Source organism: Pecten maximus, chromosome 18, assembly GCF_902652985.1.
Source record: "Pecten maximus chromosome 18, xPecMax1.1, whole genome shotgun sequence".
NCBI classification, from domain to species: Eukaryota; Metazoa; Mollusca; class Bivalvia; order Pectinida; family Pectinidae; genus Pecten; species Pecten maximus.
Window position 1 is genome coordinate 28,864,009 of NC_047032.1, and position 15,112 is coordinate 28,879,120.

A 15,112-nucleotide genomic window follows, 5' to 3' on the forward strand; every position below is an offset into this window, starting at 1 on the left:
AATTATATATATACTACAGTAGTATAGAACACACTCAAAACACTAACGTGGTACTACAAATTATATATATACTACAGTAGTATAGAACACACCCAAACAACCTAACGTGGTACTACAAATTATATATATATACTACAGTAGTATAGAACACACTCAAAACACTAACGTGGTACTACAAATTATATATATACTACAGTAGTATAGAACACACTCAAAACACTAACGTGGTACTACAAATTATATATATACTACAGTAGTATAGAACACACTCAAACAACCTAACGTGGTACTACAAATTATATATATACTACAGTAGTATAGAACACACTCAAACAAACTAACGTGGTACTACAAATTATATATATATACTACAGTAGTATAGAACACACACAACCTAACGTGGTACTACAAATTATATATATATACTACAGTAGTATAGAATACACTCAAAACCTAACGTGGTACTACAAATTATATATATATATACTACAGTAGTATAAAACACACCCAAAACTAACGTTGTACTACAAATTATATATATACTACAGTGGAAGAGAACACACTCAAACAACCTAACGTGGTACTACAAATTATATATATATACTACAGTAGTATAGAACACACCCGAACAATCTAACGTGGTACTACAAATTATATATATATACTACAGTAGTATAGAACACACTCAAAACTAACGTGGTACTACAAATTATATATATATACTACAGTGGAAGAGAACACACCCAAAACCTAACGTGGTACTACAAATTATATATATATACTACAGTAGTATAGAACACACCCAAAACCTAACGTGGTACTACAAATTATATATATATACTACAGTAGTATAGAACACACCCAAAACACTAACGTGGTACTACAAATTATATATATATACTACAGTAGTATAGAACACGCCCAAACAACCTAACGTGGTACTACACATTATATATATATACTACAGTAGTATAGAACACACCCAAACAACCTAACGTGGTACTACAAATTATATATATACTACAGTAGTATAGAACACACCCAAACAACCTAACGTGGTACTACAAATTATATATATATACTACAGTAGTATAGAACACACACAAACAACCTAACGTGGTACTACAAATTATATATATATACTACAGTAGTATAGAACACACCCAAAACACTAACGTGGTACTACACATTATATATATATACTACAGTAGTATAGAACACACCCAAACAACCTAACGTGGTACTACAAATTATATATATATACTACAGTAGTATAGAACACACACAAACAACCTAACGTGGTACTACAAATTATATATATATATACTACAGTAGTATAGAACACACCCAAAACACTAACGTGGTACTACAAATTATATATATATATACTACAGTAGTATAGAACACACTCAAAACACTAACGTGGTACTACAAATTATATATATATATACTACAGTAGTATAGAACACACTCAAAACACTAACGTGGTACTACAAATTATATATATATACTACAGTAGTATAGAACACACTCAAACAACCTAACGTGGTACTACAAATTATATATATATACTACAGTAGTATAGAACACACCCAAAACACTGACGTGGTACTACAAATTATATATATATACTACAGTAGTATAGAACACGCCCAAACAATCTAACGTGGTACTACAAATTATATATATATACTACAGTAGTATAGAACACACTCAAAACACTAACGTGGTACTACAAATTATATATATACTACAGTAGTATAGAACACACCCAAACAACCTAACGTGGTACTACAAATTATATATATATACTACAGTAGTATAGAACACACCCAAAACTAACGTGGTACTACAAATTATATATATATACTACAGTAGTATAGAACACACTCAAACAACTAACGTGGTACTACAAATTATATATATATACTACAGTAGTATAGAACACACTCAAACAACCTAACGTGGTACTACAAATTATATATATACTACAGTAGTATAGAACACACTCAAAACACTAACGTGGTACTACAAATTATATATATACTACAGTAGTATATACATGTAACACACCCAAAACTAACGTGGTACTACAAATTATATATATATATACTACAGTAGTATAGAACACACCCAAACAACCTAACGTGGTACTACAAATTATAGATATACTACAGTGGAAGAGAACACAATCAAAATAACTTACATGGTACTACAAATGATATATATTCGGTTGTAAAATAGAACACACTAAAAAAAAAAACGTGGCACTACAAATTCCCACTCATTTAAAAAAACAAACCAGCTTATAAAGCTGTTTTGTGAAAGATACCCAATATCATTACTGATAATAATGTTAGATTTAGAAGAAATATAGAAATCTTGATTTTCCCCCAGATAATGAGGTCGATTTATCGAATATGATATCAATGATATATGTATGATCTAGCACGGGATAAAACAGCACACGTTCTAAGCAGTACAGACGGTATATCAATAAAAAAGGGTAGCTTCGAATTCAGGTCATAGAGGTTTAAAACAGTATGTTTACACGGATCATATTAATACCAAAAACGTCTATATAGTTTAATTGAAGCGTTATTAATTTACCGCCAAAGACTTTCGAGATTAATTATCCGTAGTGTATAGGTGTGTGAGGTAACACCTATGTGTATACACCTATATCGTCCAGGTAGTGCAGACACATGTGTCGTAACTGTCGACCGTCACTTCAATACCAAGGTAAGTTGCAGAGGTATGCAGAGTGATTATGCAATATGTGTACAACCGGTATATGTTAAGAAAGGATAGGCTAAATGATTAGAAATAATTTAATTTGACACTGCGGTAAATATTATAAAAATGTACAAAAAATCTCACGTTATACTTATACAATACAGAGACAAGATTTAATTTCCATCAATCAAACAAAGATGTATTTCATATATTGCTTGCGTGTGTTTGTTAATTCGTTACTTTGTTCCTCGTTTACATATCACTATAATTAATTCCACCTGTTATCTGTGTAGTTTACGGCACTCTGTAAGTAGAGAAGTGAAATGGGATTGACCGAAAAGTACACAACTGATATCGTTACACCCTATAATGCTGTGTGATAGCTTGTGACCGCATCACTACCACAAAGCCACAGGGCCTCATCAGACTAGCCGTATTACTCGGATAAGAGACTTGTTGGTATAACTATTCCCAAAAAGGTTAGTTTGTTTAGATTATTATTGATATTTGTTGTTATAAAACCGATTGAGGAAATAGTTGTGTAAACATGTTTTAATATTAAACCCGGTACTTTATTGATGACGCCTGATATCCGTACTGTTCAACGAGGCGATGAAAGATTAAAGGAATCAGGATCATAATACTAAGCTGATTAAGTGAAACTTTTTTTATGAAATGGTTCTTATATCATATCTTTGTGACTTATCAAAAGTTTGGATAATACCTGAAGTTAAGTGGCGTATTACAAACATCAGGTAACTACATGTATACCTCCGATCATAATGTTTCTGTTCAGATTTTATAAGGTATCATTGTAATTGCGTTTGCTTTTCACTAAATAACACTAATTACCCTACCTTAGAACATGATCATTATTTGATATGTAATGGGTGTAAATATGTAGTTTTAAGTATGTTACATTTAGTATGAAATAGTTGTGAGCAATGTATACTTAATGGCACTACTAGCTTTAGAATCGTCATTAAGTATAAGACTATGTACATTTCAAACGGTAATGCGTCATTTGTTCCAGATATATCTAATCAAACTTTTATAGTTTGAAATATTTACTTGTTCTTCAAACGGGACAGTACAGATGTGTACCAAATACCAAATGTTTGTATCGACTATGGCTTTTGTTGAATTGTAAAACGATTGGGTATGTTTTATCATCAAGCTAACAAGGCTTTGTACTTTTATATAGTTTATGTTACGTAATCAAGTCCTGTTTCAAAATGATTCTGGTTACACCTTTGATGTTTGTCCTTGACATCACAGTACATTATAAGTAACAAATAATAATTGATTTGCAAATGATTATGTATCAATATTAATTGCCTTAAGATAATAATAATACACGCGGTATACCGGTGTGACGTGTGAAATGTTACCAGGATACGAATTCTACAGGTATCGCATTTCAACGTAACACCGGATCAATGTCAATGTGAAATATGAGTAACCTTTCATTTGTTAACGGAGAACAAACGTAAAGAGACTGTCTGATTCTTGAACACGTTATTACGAAATTGACGTATAGATATAAATAGCCCCTACCTGGTAACAGGTTGTCTGTGTCCTAAACCTGCATGGAGAGACATCATAGGTATCATGTATTCTCTTCCTTATACGTTAATATGAAAGAAAATGATAATAAGTATGATGTGTGTAAAATATCAAATGTATTAAATGTAAAGTTATGTGTTAAAATATTGTGTGGGCAGTTGTCACAGTTGTCACAGTTGTCGTTAAAAGGTATCGGGTCACCTGTCCGACCGAGTGGGTTTTCCCCGGGTAATCTACAAGCGTGATTGATATAAGTAATATAACTTGTTTCGCAATTGTTGTAAAAGTTTAATTTTTTCAATATGAACGATTATTCAAATTAAAATAAATATTTACCGCGAGTGATATGAATATATAGCGTTTAAATAGGAGCATCAAGAAATGTATTGATTGAAAAAAATATATTAAAATATAAATTGTAAAATTAATTAATCAAATGAATATTCATTTAATTTGTTTATGGTGAGCATTTCTTACCTTGTGAAATTATATGCATTATTAATGTTCTATTTTCTTTTGCGATATGAAGTCAGACGTGTTCGTTACCTGGTGGATCTGTTGATATACCTGGTGGTTCTGTTGTTATACCTGGTAGTTATGTTGAAATACCTGGTGGTTATGTTGACATACCTGGTGGTTCTGTTGATATACCTGGTGGTTTTGTTGTTTACCTGGTGGTGCTGTTGATAAACCTGGTGGTTCTGTTGATATACCTGGTTGTACTGTTGATGTACCTGGTGGTTCTGTTGATGTACCTGGTGGTTCTGTAAATGTACTTTGTTGTTCGGTTGATATACCTGGTGGTTCTGTTGACATACTTGGTGGTTATGTTGATATACCTGGTGGTTATGTTGATATACCTGGTGGTTCTGTTGATATACCTGGTGGTGCTGTTGATATACCTGGTTGTACTGTTGATATACCTGGTGGTTCTGTTGATGTACCTGGTGGTTTTGTTGATATACCTGGTGGTTCTGTTGATGTACCTGGTGGTTCTGTTGATATACCTGTCGGTTCTGTTGACATACCTGGTGGTTCTGTTGACATACCTGGTGGTTCTGTTGATATACCTGGTGGTTCTGTTGATATACCTGGTGGTGCTGTTGATATACCTGGTTGTACTGTTGATATACCTGGTGGTTATGTTGATATACCTGGTGGTTCTATTGATATACCTGGTGGTTCTGTTGATATACCTGGTGGTTCTGTTGTTATACCTGGTGGTTCTATTGATATACCTGGTGGTCCTGTTGATATACCTGGTGGTTTGATTGTCACCGCCTTGATTCTGACTTTGAAAATGTGATTTGAGTTTGGCCTATATTGCGATGGCTGATGGCTAGTCACGTTAATGAAGCAGATGACCCCCCCCCCCCCCCCCCCCCATTTATAATTATGCCATAGTCGTGAGGATATATTGTATCTAGAGTAAAATATGTTGTGTCACTAATTCAGATATCATGTTTTTGTAGCAATATTCGTTTTGAGCGCATTCAGTTGATGTTATGAATCAGCATCAATATAGGGGTCAGTTTCTCCCTCAATTTAAAATTTCCTACTGGAATGCATTACAGAGAATAAGGAAGGTTCTTAACTCTTAACTTAAAAATCCCTATAGGAATGCATTACAGAGGATAAGTAATGTTCCCTAATTTAAAATCCCCATAGGAATGCATAACAGAGAATAATGAATGTTTCTTAACTTAAAATTTCCTATATGAATGCACTACAGAGAATAATGAATGTTCCTTCACTTTAAACCTATAGGAATGCACTACAGAGAATAAGAAAGGTTCCTTAACTTAAAATTCCCTATAGGAATGCATTACAGAGAATAATGAATGTTCCTTAACTTAAATTCCCTATAGGAATGCATTACAGAGAATTAGGAAGGTTCCTTCACTTTAAACCTATAGGAATGCATTACAGAGAATAATGAATGTTCCTTAACTTAAATTCCCTATAGGAATGCACTACAGAGAATTAGGAATGTTCCTTAACTTAAAATTTCCTGCAGGAATGCACTACAGAGAATAAGGAATGTTCCTTAACTTAAAATTTCCTGTAGGAATGCATTACAGAGAATAATGAATGTTCCTTCACTTTAAACCTATAGGAATGCATTACAGAGAATAAGGAACCTTTCTTAACTTAAAATTCCCTATAGGAATGCACTACAGAGAATTAGGAATGTTCCTTAACTTTAAACCTATATGAATGCATTACAGAGAATAATGAATGTTTCTTAACTTAAAATTCCCTATAGGAATGCATTACAGAGAATAAGGAACGTTTCTTAACTTAAAATTCCCTATAGGAATGCATTACAGAGAATAAGGAATGTTCCTTAACTTAATATTCCCTATAGGAATGCACTACAGAGAATAAGGAACGTTTCTTAACTTAAAATTTCCTGTAGGAATGCATTACAGAGAATAATGAATGTTTCTTAACTTAAAAATTCCTATATGAATGCACTACAGAGAATAAGGAATGTTCCTTAACTTAAAATTCCCTATAGGAATGCACTACAGAGAATAAGGAATGTTCCTTAACTTAAAATTCCCTGTAGGAATGCACTACAGAGAATTAGGAATGTTCCTTAACTTTAAACCTATAGGAATGCATTACAGAGAATAAGGAATGTTCCTTAACTTAAGATTCCCTATAGGAATGCACTACAGAGAATTAGGAAGGTTCCTTAACTTTAAACCTATAGGAATGCACTACAGAGAATAAGGAATGTTCCTTAACTTAAGATTCCCTATAGGAATGCACTACAGAGAATTAGGGATGTTCCTTAACTTAAGATTCCCTATAGGAATGCACTACAGAGAATTAGGAATGTTCCTTAACTTTAAACCTATAGGAATGCACTACAGAGAATTAGGAATGTTCCTTAACTTTAAACCTATAGGAATGCACTACAGAGAATTAGGGATGTTCCTTAACTTAAGATTCCCTATAGGAATGCACTACAGAGAATTAGGAATGTTCCTTAACTTTAAACCTATAGGAATGCACTACAGAGAATTAGGAATGTTCCTTAACTTTAAACCTATAGGAATGCACTACAGAGAATTAGGAATGTTCCTTAACTTTAAACCTATAGGAATGCACTACAGAGAATTAGGAAGGTTCCTTAACTTAAAACTCCCTATAGGAATGCACTACAGAGAATTAGGAAGGTTCCTTAACTTTAAACCTATAGGAATGCACTACAGAGAATTAGGAAGGTTCCTTAACTTTAAACCTATAGGAATGCACTACAGAGAATTAGGAATGTTCCTTCACTAAATTTTCCCTTAAACTCTTATACGTTCCTACGGATAATTTTATGTTACGGAATTTAAGTTAGGGAATATTGATAAATCCGGTGCCGGTTGTCCTACCAGTGATGCCGGCTATCACTGACGTCTTGGTCAGTACATCTTTGGTATGGAGGAGGAATCCAGTGAAATCTATGACCTAAAATGACGCATGTCCCTTGCTCTGTTCTGGATACAGGTTAGCTAACAATCAATAACGTTTTGTATCGGTAAACTCGAGAGAGAGAGAGAGAGAGAGAGTGAGAGAGAGAGAGTCGGTCGCCCAGAGACCATGCCACAAGCCTCTTTACAAGTAATGGAAGTTGTGGAATTTAGTTCTAAATTGTACATCTAGAGTGACACATTTGGTATTAGCATTTATATCTATAACGTAATTTTCTCACAAAGTGGTTGGACGTTCATGTTGGGAAGACATATTGTGTTACGAGTGATAATTGTGTAAACTTGCTGTCTCTCCCCTCTATAGATATCTCCTGGGCATTGAGATGTGCGTGTGATACTATTGTAACGGAATGAACACTATTCCTCACAAGTAGGTCTGTAAAGGAAAATATCCCCAAGCTGTCATTTGTTTATTTCGGATTTTTATTAGAATGTAGCCATACGAAAGTTAACCGACATGTTCCAAGCTTAAAATAGATATATTTTTAATAGATGTCTTCATTTTTCTTAAATATAACTGAACAGATATATTTTTTTATGAAAAATATTTGTTTTACAAAATGAAAATCCAAAATGATTATGTATTTACAAACTATTTCTAAACATATCATATACTACCTGGGCTTTGTAGTAAGCTATCAATACCTGTGTACACACACCATCAGTGACTGGATATCACAAATCCTCAGTAACTTAACAACTAGCCATTTTTTTCTTGCATTATTCATCTAATTATATTGATTTGAAAACATAATACGGTGTTTGGTATTATATGGATTACATATAACAATAAATGTATTCAATAATACTTCTGTAATTTTTGTTTCACGCAGTTATGAATGCATGAATTCAGAGGCTAGGTTACTGAGTTTGAATATCGTTTACATTGTATATTGATGCTGTTTTACGTTTATAGAATACAACATGTGTCACAAATTCCCATAAATTAAATACATCAATGGGTGTGTGTAACGAATCCCTATTGACTAAATACTACATCAGTGACTATGTCACAAATCCCCATTAACTAAATACAACATTAGTGACTATGTCACAAATCCCCATTAACTAAATACAACATCAGTGACTATGTCACAAATCTCCATTAACTAGATACAACATCAGTGACTATGTCACAAATCCCCATTAACTAAATACAACATCAGTGACTATGTCACAACATCAGTGACTATGTCACAAATCCCCATTAACTAAATACAACATCAGTGACTATGTCACAAATCTCCATTAACTAGATACAACATCAGTGACTATGTCACAAATCCCCATTAACTAAATACAACATCAGTGACTATGTCACAAATCCCCATTAACTAGATACAATATCAGTGACTATGTCACAAATCCCCATTAACTAGATACAACATCAGTGGTCGTGTGTCACAAATCCTCATTAACTTAATACATTTCTATAAGAGAATATTGATATATGCAAGACATATTTGTAAGGATAAGCATACCTTAAGTCATGGGAAATATGGAATGGGAATCATTTTCAACCCCGGGATAAGGTTTTATTGAAGCAATGAATATTCTCCTCTGGATTTCACAAAATACACAAACATATAATGTAAATTTTAAAAATGATTTCAATGACGGTAAATGAGGAATAATAATTATACCCTGTATGATACAACTGTTTTGTTTTCGTGCATCTTGACATGTCATTGAGGTTAGACTCCAAAAGTATGGAAATTTAAATCAAACTGAGCACAAATATTGCCAATGACACAGAAGGTTGATAAAATTTGTATTTTAATTTTATTTTGATAGTTTTTAAAGAATACGAAATGCGTTTGAATTGTGTATTCGAGCTACTAATTATGAAAATTAAATATGACATGCCGGGAAATGGCAAACCTCAGGGACAGAATCCTAGGGTTTAATCTGATACACGCCTTCGGAATAACTTAATTGAACATGGTTATGGAAGATCGTAAAGTTGATGTAAGGCGTTATCTGTAAAATCACAACTTATGAGCTGAAATTGTGTGATTGCATTATGCAAAACACTTTACGATGTCGTGGAATCGTCTGATCGTTACAGAACTCCAATCGGTAACCTAATATATCATCATCGCTAAGGGTGCTAACACAGAGTAAACATAGAGGATCACAGTCCCATTGTTAAGTCAGGCAAATAAAAAATCAAGCAATCGTGTTGGAATATTCTGGAATACCAGTTGTCAGTCAGTCGTGATGTAGGGTTTCGACTACGTCTGTAATGGTACTGGGAGTGATTGTATCTATTGATAACAGCATCTCTTTGCCACCGTCCGCTAAATGAAGGAACAGTGATGTAACACTACTTAAAACTGTTATTGACCGTAGCTAAGCAATAATCACCATAGAATCATTCAGCCTCTGAGTTTTAGCTTTTACTACAATATAGCGTTGTTTTACGTTGAGAATTTAGGCAAATATTGGAATGCAGATGTGTATTAGCACAATTGCATCTGATGCGTCGGCGTTTCCTCTGGGAACGTCAGGGGACATGCGTTGGTGGTTTACGTCAGTCATGGAACCGTCACAATGGACCAAGATTAGATGTACACAGTTGATGTGTGGGTTGTGTAATCTAGGAGATCATGTCTGGTTGTTGCTAAATATGTTCTGTTATATTTTGATAGTTAAAGACAATATACCATTGTTGTTGGATATGAATACCATACTAAATGATCCATTACCTGATGTTGTAGTTAGTGAATAACACCTTATATGTATGCATATTATTCAATGCATCCTCCGTTTTTAGTTATATATCTATAACATCAAGAATATATTCATTTTAACCTATAAATTATGTAATGCTTACTAACCCTGAATAAAACGAGGGATTATGAACATAATACGTTTTTATGTTTTTACCTTGATATGCTTGAAAACTGCAAATAGAATCAGATCAAATGTTTCGAAAGGTTAAATGTGGCCTGTTGTATGTCATATCCTAAGTGTCGCGTTCTCAAAGTAAGAACTGGGGTGGTGGAAATGGAAGCAACAGGCAAACCAACACGTCTCAGCTAACACAAAGAAATGTCTACTTGTTTTTATGTCGTCGACAATAAAAAAAATATCCCCACCATGTTAAAACGTTATGTATTTCCACTGTTGTTATCACCATTGTTTCTGTTATCCTGTGTCTGAAAATAATATACTATTGAATATTTGCGCTTTTCTTTGTTACCTTTGCGGATGTGTACGTAGAGTCATCCCTTTTTCAGTCTGAAACAAGCATCTTTTGCTACCCTATATAATTAACTGATACGCCATTTCCATCATTTCATCAATTTAATGTGTGGATATCTTTAGAAAAATTATGGCCTGCCTAAAGCTGTTTATGTCAGACTATCTAGAGTGTGTGGACATTAATGATATGAGGTTGTTTAACAGGCATTCAACACGCGCCTTTATCGCTGAGGAGTTGCCAGGGGTAACGTCCTTTGAAGCGGGCTATGTTAAGTTCATTGCTTTTTTAAAAACGTAAAACTAGTTTTTAATTAAAACAACAATAGAGGAAAAAACAGATAGATAGAGTTGTTGACCGATAGACAGACGAATACACATAAAGGAAGTATCAGAGAAAGACAGTGAAATAGAAAGAGACAGACAAACAACAGGTAAAAAGACACGCACACACATGTACCCTTACATGTCCTTCACTTACACACACACACACACACACACACACACACACACACACACCAACACATACGCACAAACATACATGAACCTTTCATGTCCTTCACACACAGACACGCACACATGACCCTTACATGTCCTTTACACACATACACGCACACATGACCCTTACATGTCCTTCACACACATACACGCACACATGACCCTTACATGTCCTTCACAAACATACACGCACACATGACCCTTACATGTCCTTCACACACATACACGCACACATGACCCTTACATGTCCTTCACACACAGACACGCACACATGACCCTTACATGTCCTTCACACACACGCACGCACACATGACCCTTACATGTCCTTTACACACATACACGCACACATGACCCTTACATGTCCTTCACAAACATACACGCACACATGACCCTTACATGTCCTTTACACACATACACGCACACATGACCCTTACATGTCCTTTACACACATACACGCACACATGACCCTTACATGTCCTTTACACACATACACGCACACATGACCCTTACATGTCCTTCACACACAGATGCACATACGTACCCTTACATGTCCTTCAGACACACACAAGGTGGACAGGCAGACAAGACAGACACGCATGCGCATGCAGACCAGACAGACAGACAGACATAAACATCTCTCCTGGAGTTAACCGATTCGCGCTTTACAGAGCGTGTACAATGCATCAATAATATAATGTAATGATAGTACGATGAACTTTTCAACACATTGTTAACCAGTGATCTGGGAAATCCAACAGTAATATCAGGAAATGTGTCAAACACAAATGACATTGGTAATAAACTGATCATAACATTGTCTGGCGTTTTGAACAAATGTCAAAACCTTTCGGCATAAGTTTGAATTAAAAAACCACGAAACATTTAAAAATATCTCTTCGAATCATAGTCACGCTACTGTAATGGCGTTACGCTGTATTTTCGATTGTGGAATTTCTGTCGTCGATCGGAGACACGGAGGGGAGAAAATGACTTTAGAATCAAGATAGATATGTAAATACCATGGATATAGAAGGTCATTCTGACGTACAAGACTGTGATTGGCTAGAATGACGTATGAAAAACATTCACGCGCTATCATAACATCATAAAATTTCATCTTTATGCCTTCTTTTTTGAAGTACGTTTTCTCACCAAGGAAACAAGCCTTCCTTTTAAATTTGTATCTTGGACCTTATCGGTACACCCTCAGTGTAAAACCATGTTTTCTGATCGCTATGATGATTTACACGACTTTCATAGCCATTATTCTAAAGGGATGTAAAGGTCCAGGACTGCCTTATGCAGTCAACATGTTTTTGATGGTGGAATTTAATAGAAAAGATTTTAAATTAATTTCTGATCGTTTTTGTAAAATGTTTTCATTTACCTTAAACATTAGATTTGACTTGATTATAACATATCGTATACATTGTTTTGAATATGACTCACTTTACTTTAAGTGCCCTTTCCTCTATCTTTGTGTTATCTTACTCTAGAAATAATAACTATTATAAATCACCAAGTGGGTAGGAGGCAGCGTACAGATATAATCTGTTATTCCCATTTGAACAATCAGTATTTTGATTTTGTCGTCTTTTTCGTCAATTACTCTCTTTTGGACTGGAATTTACGTCACAATAGTGACAATGATAATGAAATATATCTGCTAATGGAACAAAACATATTCCACGCATTCTGTGATTTTGTTTGACATTCAGTTGTAACTGGATAGCCGGAAAGACTGGTAAGCGCATTGTCAGTTTCATGTCACTAGACGATGTGCCCATGTGAGAGATTTTTGTTGGGTACTACTATATAACTAGTAGAATGCTCCAATCATCAAAGAACTCTGTTTCCATATGAACTATGACATTACTTGTTGCAATGTCATTAATCTATTAATAAAACAAAAGTTTGGATTTAAAGCACCGTCAAAAACACACGAGACTTTGCTCAGTCGTTTGACTCGGACTCAGAGGGTTTTCGTATGACCTGACTCAAACGACACAGAAGATTTGTATGATTCCAACGATTGATCGAAAGAGACAAGCATGTCTCTATGGCGCGTGAGCTGATGACGTTAACTCAAACGTCAGAGGAGAGTCTCGTAGGTTTTCGTTTGACGCTTGTCTAAAATGGCTGATCAGAGCCTCATGGGATTCCCACGAAGGATTTAAAGAAACTTAAACGTTCCTCTGGCGCGTTAGCTGATCTGTTTTAAATATGGTAGACATAGTGGAAGACACCAGGACTGGGTATTTTAACCGTTTGATAGTTTTTCTCCGCATTACTTACTTCTGTAATGATCAGCTTAAACGTTCCGTAATCACGTACCTTAAACCAAATCTTTTCTACAGACCTGAACAGTGTTTAAGGAAGCTGACGACATGACGATAAAGTAAACATGTTTGTACCTGTACAGGGACATCAAAGGACAGTAGTGCTTAGACGCTTTATAAACATCATCACAACGGTTATAACGAGATACATAGAGACACAATCAAGGTCGGGGTATCGCTGTATACTGTGGCTGTAATGAGATGGAAAATATATCATCTGTAAGTAAAAGGTTATGCTTGTATACGCCGCGGTTACCATTCATCTTTGTTTTCTGACCGCGTGGTAAATATGTTTGTCTTGATAAAAAAAATTGGTATATATATATATATATAGAACGTGGATGTGGTACGGTGGTAAAGCATGCAGGTATTTCTGATAAGGCCATTAGGTGCCGTAGATTGTGAATTCAAGGCCATGTCAGGGCACGAGTCAGAAAGTTGTCTCCCTTTGTTATTTGCGTTACTATGTTATATATATATGTGTCCTGTTTGTGTGTTCGTTTTATCATGGTATTGACCCTTTGTTGTATTTAACTTTGCTAACGTTTTGCTATAAACATTATATTTTCCATTTGTTCACTTTTGTTTAAAGTCTCTGTGTTTTGGTGTTGTGTATTTGTGTCTTTAGTGTTCATATTGTGATGCACAGTTTTCAGTATATTATATTAGTAATATTCCCATGGTAACTCGACTCATTCGAGTATAAAGGAGGTAGATGTTCTGTGCATCATACACAACAGTTATCAATAGTCTAATAAGTTTTTAATTTTGAATATCAATCGCAAAGCATTGAGGATGGTCTGAAAGCACCAGCCCTAACAACCTTATCTCCAGACTAGCCTCACACTATTGAATCGGAGTTCTTATTTTTCATTTTAATTAGATTGATTTATCAGCTTGACTTAATTTAAAAATCAGACATTAGCCTGTGTTACTTACATTTGACTTAAACAGCAGAATGTTTTTTCTGTTATGCACTTGAAGACATGCGCAAGGTTTATGTGTTATTGTGAAGTATTCTCTGTGAAGATACATTTTCTATTTTATAGAAAGTGTTACTGGTCACGTATTCGTGCATATATACTTTAACTACAAAGTCAGAGAATATGATAGCAGACCTTGTTATGTGTGTGGTATAACAACACGTTTTACACGCGGTGCCTCCGACATAACGTTGGGATAATGGAGAGTCGTTAGATGCCGATTACACGCGCTAATCAATTATACCTCTATAGAATTACACCAGAAGGTTTTCTGACAAATGCGAAACCATCTTCT

General features: G+C 34.7%; 1 protein-coding gene across 4 annotated transcripts in view; it reads left to right on the forward strand.

The window, feature by feature from the left end:
• LOC117316402 (D(2) dopamine receptor A-like) overlaps window positions 1-15,112 on the forward strand; it is a 64,060-nt gene that overhangs the window by 37,763 nt on the left and 11,185 nt on the right. Inside the window, exon 1 of one of the 4 annotated variants that reach the window (XM_033870953.1) lies at window positions 2,727-2,742. The exons of 2 other annotated variants lie outside the window; for them this stretch is intronic. The gene's annotated coding sequence lies outside the window, so the exon portion shown is untranslated. Of the gene's footprint in view, window positions 1-2,726; window positions 2,743-3,077; window positions 3,216-15,112 lie in introns of those variants that run through there. One more of the 4 variants, XM_033870949.1, reaches the window with a different exon arrangement.